Source organism: Athene cunicularia, assembly GCF_003259725.1.
Source record: "Athene cunicularia isolate RWA chromosome 3 unlocalized genomic scaffold, athCun1 chr3_part1, whole genome shotgun sequence".
NCBI lineage: Eukaryota > Metazoa > Chordata > Aves > Strigiformes > Strigidae > Athene > Athene cunicularia.
Window position 1 is genome coordinate 14,137,815 of NW_020799097.1, and position 7,500 is coordinate 14,145,314.

Genomic DNA, 7,500 nt, shown 5'->3' on the forward strand with positions numbered 1-7,500 from the left:
TTTTTTTTTTTTTTTTTTTTTTTTAATCCAGAATATATCTAACATTTTGGAGGATTTTGACAATATTTTGAAGAAAGTTATTTCCCCAGTTATAAAAATGAATAAAATAATCCCACAGAAAAAAAAAAAAAAAGTGACATAGCTGCTAAAACTCCATTTACTCTAGGGCTATGAGACAAGAAGGTGATATTCCTTTATCACCAGCTAAAATGCTAAATAAGACAGTTACAATTCCATGTATTTATGTCTCAGCTGCAAAACAAGATAATTGTGTAGTAACTTAGACTATTTTCCAAAGCTGGAGTAAAAAAAAGTTAATGTGACAGACAGAGGATAGTCTGACGTAATAAAGAGCAGGAGAGGTCCAAGGAGGAGGCATGCATTGCAGGAAGACTGTGAGCAGTATGTAGAAATCCGGAGCAGCCTTAAGGTTTGAGAAGCTAGTGGCAGGGATTAGAAGAGAAGGGACTTGGGTCTGCCTGGAATTTAGAGACAACTCTTCAGGGGCTGTAGGACAGCCACAGAGAGGTGGGAATGAAATAAGGAAGCAGTAGCCAACAGTGGAAGATTAATAGAAAGAGATGTGAGGAGTGAGACATTCGATCTAGAAGGGATATCAAGAGAAGTCTCTGACAGGGAGACCCCAGTTGTACACATACTGGCAACTGCTTCTCCCAGCAAACAACTCCATGAAATGTATGAATAGATTCTCTTTGACCTTGACAGCCTTCAGGTAAAGTGATGGTCTCTGCAATAAAGTGTTCTAAGTGTTATTACTTCCAAATTCAAGGAATATAGGCAGGATTCAAGTCCAGAATGCTGAAGACTTTCTCCTTCATCTGGAGTGGATTCCTCATGTTGATATCACATGATGAAATCAGTTTCTAGAAATAATCAAAAGACAGGAAGGGAATAGCTGCCTGACAAAACATCCTTCTAACAGACATGAAGGTCACTACATACATGTTTGGAAAATCTGAAGTAGAGAGCGCCTAACAAGAAGATCATGTACAAGGAATTTAATTGTATTTTTTATACTCCCTCAACTACTGAAATTAACTGATTTTCTTGGCAGATTAAATTTTCCATTGTACACTTTTGTGGCCTAGCTATCTTCTCCACAGCTCTGCAAGGATAAGCAAAACCTTCAACTACACTGTGGCAGCAGAGAGCTCTTCACTGCAAAACTAGTTTAGATCTAGTTAGAGAGACTGTGTGCAGATGGTAGCTCAGTAGGTGTGATCATGCTGTGCAGCACAGAAATCCACTTCATTCCATCCAACCAAATGTAATTATCAGTTGGGATTTTGTTTGTTTGCTTGTTGGTGTTTTTTTTTTTTTCTCCCCAGGTATGGCTTACAAGAGATGGAGTCATAGGATAAAAAGCCAGCTTCACAGAAGCCGCTAGAATTCTTTACTGATAATAAGATTTTGCCTGTACTCCTTGCAGTGATCTTTCATGATATTTTTTTGTCTAAGAAAATTCGTAGTCACAATACTCAGAATGAAAACATATCATAATATTTTCACATAAAAATAATTTTGCAAATTTCTGTGTATTAAGGTTTCAGAGAAAAGATGAAAACCCAAATATTAAAATATGATCCGAGTTTCATAACACAAATTCAAACTTGAATCAAGCCATTTTATGCTACAGTTTTACTTAATGAAATTATACCAATTTTTAAAATATCACCAAGTTCATTTTCTCAATACTATTTATGTGCTGCTTTCTGACATTGTCCAATGTACTTTTAGAACATTCACAGAAACATTTCTATATAGTCTGCAAAAGTTCTGTCCTCTAAGTTGCTTTTACAGAATCAAAGCCTAACTCTGAGCAGGTAAGAGGCAAATGATATCTTAGAGTAGAAAGCACAAGTGTAATGAGGTCAGCATATAATGTCAGAGAAGCTACTGATAGTATTCTCTATGCAAAAATTGTCTTTAGTATTTTAAAGTTTCTAACCAAACTGTTTAAATGTGATTTTTCTCTTTATAGGTCAAGTAGAACTTGTTGCTGCTCTCATTTTTTTTTTTTTTTTTTATCTTGACATACATCTAGCTACTTGTTTGACAGATGACTGCTGAGAAGAAGGATACACAGCAAGGATGCTAATAGCTCATTGACAAATAACTGTATGAAGTTAGAGACTTTTTTCAAACATCTGAATTTAGGCAATATATACTAGCAGTGTACACCTGTTGAGTGTTACCGAGTACTTGATACACTTGATATACCACAGCTGTGCTTTCAGTGCTGTCAGCTATAACCATATAAGATATTCACTAATATAGATACTTCTGGTTTTATTATTTTTTACTATGAAAAAAATCAATACAGTCATTATTTTCAGTTCTCTCTTGTATAAGGAAAAAAAAAAAAAGAGCTAAATGCTAATAGGTATTCTTTAGCTCATGTTATTCCTTCTAAAGAAAAGTAACTTGAAATGATGCAGTAGGGCCTCATTAGCATATTTAAGAAGTCACCACTAGTGGCCTTTTGAATGAGAAATGAGTAATAATCTGGTATTTTCTTAACACTTCAGATGATGCACTTCCTGACTATAATCACTGCCATTTCTCCTCCTCAGTAGGTTCCTCTCAAACATTCAGCCTAAGAATAAACAGAAAAGAAGAAAACTGAGTACATCACTCCATGATATTACAAATGAAGATATGAAGTCCTAAAAATGTTTAAAAAATAATAAAAGGAAAAGAAAAAAAAAAAAAAGGAAGGTATAAAGAAGCTGGTTGCAATGGTTTAGTTCTTTCTCAGTTTTAGCATATGAAAAAGAATCAATCTGAAGTAAATATTCAACGATGTATCTCAAAGAGATTTTTAATTGTCATTGCCTTACATTAATTCAGGACCTGGTCTGTTGTATTTCTGAATATATGAGACATTCTTCACTTTTCCCAGAATCCAGGGAAATGAGAGCTCTACCTCTCTTTAGAATTATGGGAAGATTGGACTTTTAAGGGAAAATAATATTTCCTGGAGGTTTTGAACTTTAGACTGTATCATTTTTAAATGACTCTTTCTTATCATCCAATAAAATTTTTTGTGATTGATGAGTGCCTCCACACACTTCTTTAAAGAAACTTTCTTGTCAGTACAGAGAATTTTTAAGACATGATACCTAATCACTCATGATCACAAAAGAAAGAAGAAAGAAGCAAATGCATTATTATTTTAATATCAGCTATGTGTAAAGTAGGCTCTCAGTCCTCCAACAGGACTACATCACTTACTAATGAAGTAGGTAAGGGTCTATTTGGGGAAATAAACTCTAAAATGTGTTGAGGAAATGATCTTTATACACTTTAATATATAATCATATAATTCAGTAAATCCTCTTTGATGGAAAAAAAGCACATAATTATTTCTGCCCCTTGTCCATCTTTGGCCTCTTGTTAATGTCCATGTTTGCAGAATCTCATTCTTACAGCACAAGAAGCAGAATTGTGTCTGGATAAAACCATATAAAGACCAGGTGACACTAATGATAATTAAGACATTAAACTATATTGTTGAAATCTCCTAGCTAAGAAAATATAACTAAGAATGGAAAGATCCTGGAAAATCTGAAATTAATCATCTGAAAAGTAAACAGAAGTGCTGCTACATCTCCCAGAAGCAGATACTGAACAAAGACGCATTTATTAAAAACTACATAACATACGTCAGTGTACATTTATCAGCTTACCATGACAGTCACAGATTCAGAGTTTAATTTGGATAAATAGATTGGGAAAGAAATGTTTTCAGCTGGCAGGTAAGTCTTTTTTTTCAGTTCAGATAAATTGTTCCACAAAATAACTTATATTGACGGCTTACAAGGAAAGAAAATATGTTTGTGAGCTGAGGGTACAACTGGGAATGGATGTTATTTATTTAGATATTTTCATATCAGGTGGCAAAACCATAAATTCTGAAGGTTCATTCTGCTGCTAGCAGCAACCTAGATTATAGAAAGTCTGACTTGCCTAGGCTGCAGTATATATTTTTTTCAAAGGTATGATTTGTACAAATAACAAGAAATACCTTGTTTCTTTTAAGATGCTGCACAAGGTTATATAATATTGTGATACTGCTAACCCAATCATTTTCCAGACAAACTAAAATAGTAGCATTGTTACTCACTCATTCCTTTTTTCTCTTTCTCTCTCCATTTATCTATATAAACCACATTTATCTACCAAATAGAAAACCACAATAAAATTGTAAGTAGTTAAAATTTAGAAAAAATAGAAAATGCTGGGATTCGGTATGGTTGCTCTTAATTAAATCTTATTATTTACACATTATGGTATAGCCTGTAATTGTCTCATCACATGATTTTAGTTGGAATATTGCCTGACTCGGTAAAATAATGACTTTAAAATTTGTTGGTACTATTTTAAAAAGGAAACTGAAAAATCAGAGATCTGTATAATGACATCTAGCCTTAGTTGCAAGACAAGATTATTATTCTCTGTGTAAACTGGCATGTAAGGGAACTAAAATACAAGAGGTTGTTTTCAAAGCCAGACACCAAGAGCTGTAGCTAAACAAAACTTTCAGAATAATTTCAAGGTTATGGTAGGATACATGGCTATAAGAAATTATCCTTACCAGTCTGTTTTTCTGATATATAAAGGTTTTTCCTATGCCATTTGCAGTGTGTCTGTTTTTTCTGATATTTTCCAAGTTTAAGGTAGGAATTGCTCCAATTCCTCAGGAGCAATAACCACACATCAGTTTACTTAGTCTACCCTTCCAGTCAGGTTTCAGTGATCTTCTCCTGACTCCTAGCCTAAATCTTTTAAACTGTTTAATAGTTTTATGCCTTCTCTGTATTTATCATTACCCACCTTCTTCTGACTTCAATTGAATCCTCCTTTTCAGATTATTTAATTTTGGGTTTTTTTCCATATTTGCTCTTCTCCCTACCCTCTCTATTTGTTAGGACCTGTGATGGGATTAAACTGTTTTTTCAATCAGTTCCAATTCACTGCCCAGCACAGTGTGTCATATCCCAGAGAGACACTCGAAAGTCTTGTGATTTCAGGAACAGCATCTATGAGGAACTGCGCTGCTCAGCACCTTTCAAGAAGATATATGAGAGCTGTGATCACTCTTTTGAAATGGCCAGTAGAGCCCAGTTCTTCATAGAAAAGGAAAACAGAAAGATCTTCAGAATATTCCGGCCAGATGTTAGGATTTGTATCAGATGAAAAGCCCCTAAATATTTTTTAACATTACAAAATATGTTTTCCCTATGTACTTTGCAGGAGAAAACATAGCAAAACTGCTGAAATTTTCCATTGGTCTTCAGACTGTGTTTTATGACGAGTATAGATATTTTTGATGAGATAATGAATTATTGAAAAAGAGATAATTAACTGAAGGGATCTTTTCCTTATGTGTGTGTTTGTGTGTAAATGTGATGTACATTTTATAATAGGCATGGTTCTAACTCTGATTTGGTATTCATTTAATCTAAATTATTTTAGATATATATTTGTCTATCTATTTCGTGTCATATCTATTCTTAGTATGCAGAACAGAATTATTTCCTGTTCCACTTTTCCTGCAAGTTCATATAATTCATTCTTACAAGTCCATATTATTTATTCATCATGTTTGTGGAAAGATTACAAACAAAAAAGCCGCTACATTCTAAATATGGCTATAGGTGATGCTGATCACATAATAAATAAATGAATGAATGAATAGATAGATAGATAGATAGATAGATAGATAGATAGATAGATAGATAGATGAATGAATAAATAAGAATCTAACGAGTCCTGTTTGCTATAAACAAGGAATAGATTTCATTTTAGATTACTGAAATCATAGCCAAAAGGCAATATTACAAAGAAAATATTGGCTTTTCAGAAGTCCCCTAACACTGAAGCAAATTTGTAAAGGTGATGTCAGAGCAATAATTATAAGTAACAGAGAAAAATAAATTATGTAGGTCAGATTTGTACCACAGGTTTTGAAACTTTGCAGATATATTCAATGTGATCATTTAAGAAGTTATCTTAACCTTCAAAGTTTTTTTCCATCATAGAGACTAATGCTACTGTGCCCTATTTGCATACTCTTCTTTGTGCTGTGAATGGGAAGCAGTAAAATTCAAAACTTCATGGTTGAGTGAGGTGGTTTAGGCCCTGCTGTTGCCATTGTCCCTCTCCCACCCTTGGACTGAGTAGGGCACAAACCTCGGAGCTGAAATAAGGAAAGATTTAATACAACAGTGTAATAAATAACAATCTGAACAACAACAATAGCAATAAGAACAACAACAAACAATGATAACAGTAAACAAGACAAAAGATATACAGAGAAATAGTGCAGTGGATACATCCAGCCTGCCGCATGCTTCCCGCGACCAAAGCCACAAAGGAAAAAGCTTCCCTCGCTGCCGTGCAAGACCTGACCTCAGCATGGTATGAATAACCCAGCTGGAGATCCCTTCCCCCTCTCTGCTGGGGAAACTTAACCCTATCCTAGCTGAACCAGGACATTGAGATAGGATATGCTTCAGCTTTGTTTCCTCTCTCTCCTCCATGGACAAATTAAGGTCAATACAATTAAAATTGTCTGAAAGCTATCTAAGGATTTAGTCTGACTGGAATTTGCCTTTAAGTAAAACAGAGCTCTCTGGAACAGCACAAAGATCTGAATTATCTATCTCAGCAAAGTGGGAAACTAAACACTCAGAAAATATGTTGTTTACGTCAGCCTATGCTTCAAACCTTGGTCCCTCAAAGCTCAAAATTATCATTAATTCATGGTAGAAGATAAATATCAGCTTTATAACAAAACAAAATGCAGAACTGAATTCAAATTTAACTAGATCTTGGAAACAGAAACACTTCCAAATTTCTCTAACTGTTCTCCAATTTTTTAATTTAAAATTTTTAAAGAAGTGTTTGTGTCAGCATGATTCTTTTTCAAACATAAATAAGAACATAAATAATATAAAGGTTTCAGAGTCCTCAGAAAACAAAAAGCTTATTATACTTAAAAAAAAAAAAAAAAAAAAGAAAAAGAAAAAAGTTAAATCTAACCTACCTGTCTGTGTTGAACAAATGTACATAACAGTGGTTGTATATATATGCTTAGAAAATTGGTCTGAAAGTCAGGAGAGACAGACAGATTTGACCCAGAAAGTATATCTAATAATTTAAGAATATTGGAATGTTCCAGAATTGGATAAAAATACATTAAAACAAACACCTTAAAACCAGTTTGTCAGCATCTCTATGAAAAGGACAAGTGTACTGATTTTGACAGAATTTATAACTGTGAACTGTCAAAACAAACAGTTTAGAGATTTTGCTTTGACACCATAAAATGCTACAGCTATACTTGAACATATTGACTCATCTAGGACTAGTATCATATCAAGTAAACAGAATATATAAATATCGATTCTTTATTGTACTGTTCCCAATTCAATAAAAAGAATGGTTTTGTGTTACCAGTTGGAAATTTTTCAG

General features: G+C 33.7%; 1 long non-coding RNA gene across 1 annotated transcript in view; it reads right to left on the minus strand.

Moving 5' to 3' along the window:
- Positions 1-7,500, minus strand: part of LOC113478942 — a 22,797-nt gene that overhangs the window by 14,458 nt on the left and 839 nt on the right. Inside the window, exon 2 of the long non-coding RNA XR_003398164.1 lies at positions 660-668. This is a non-coding gene — a long non-coding RNA (uncharacterized LOC113478942). The remainder of the gene's footprint in view (positions 1-659; positions 669-7,500) is intronic.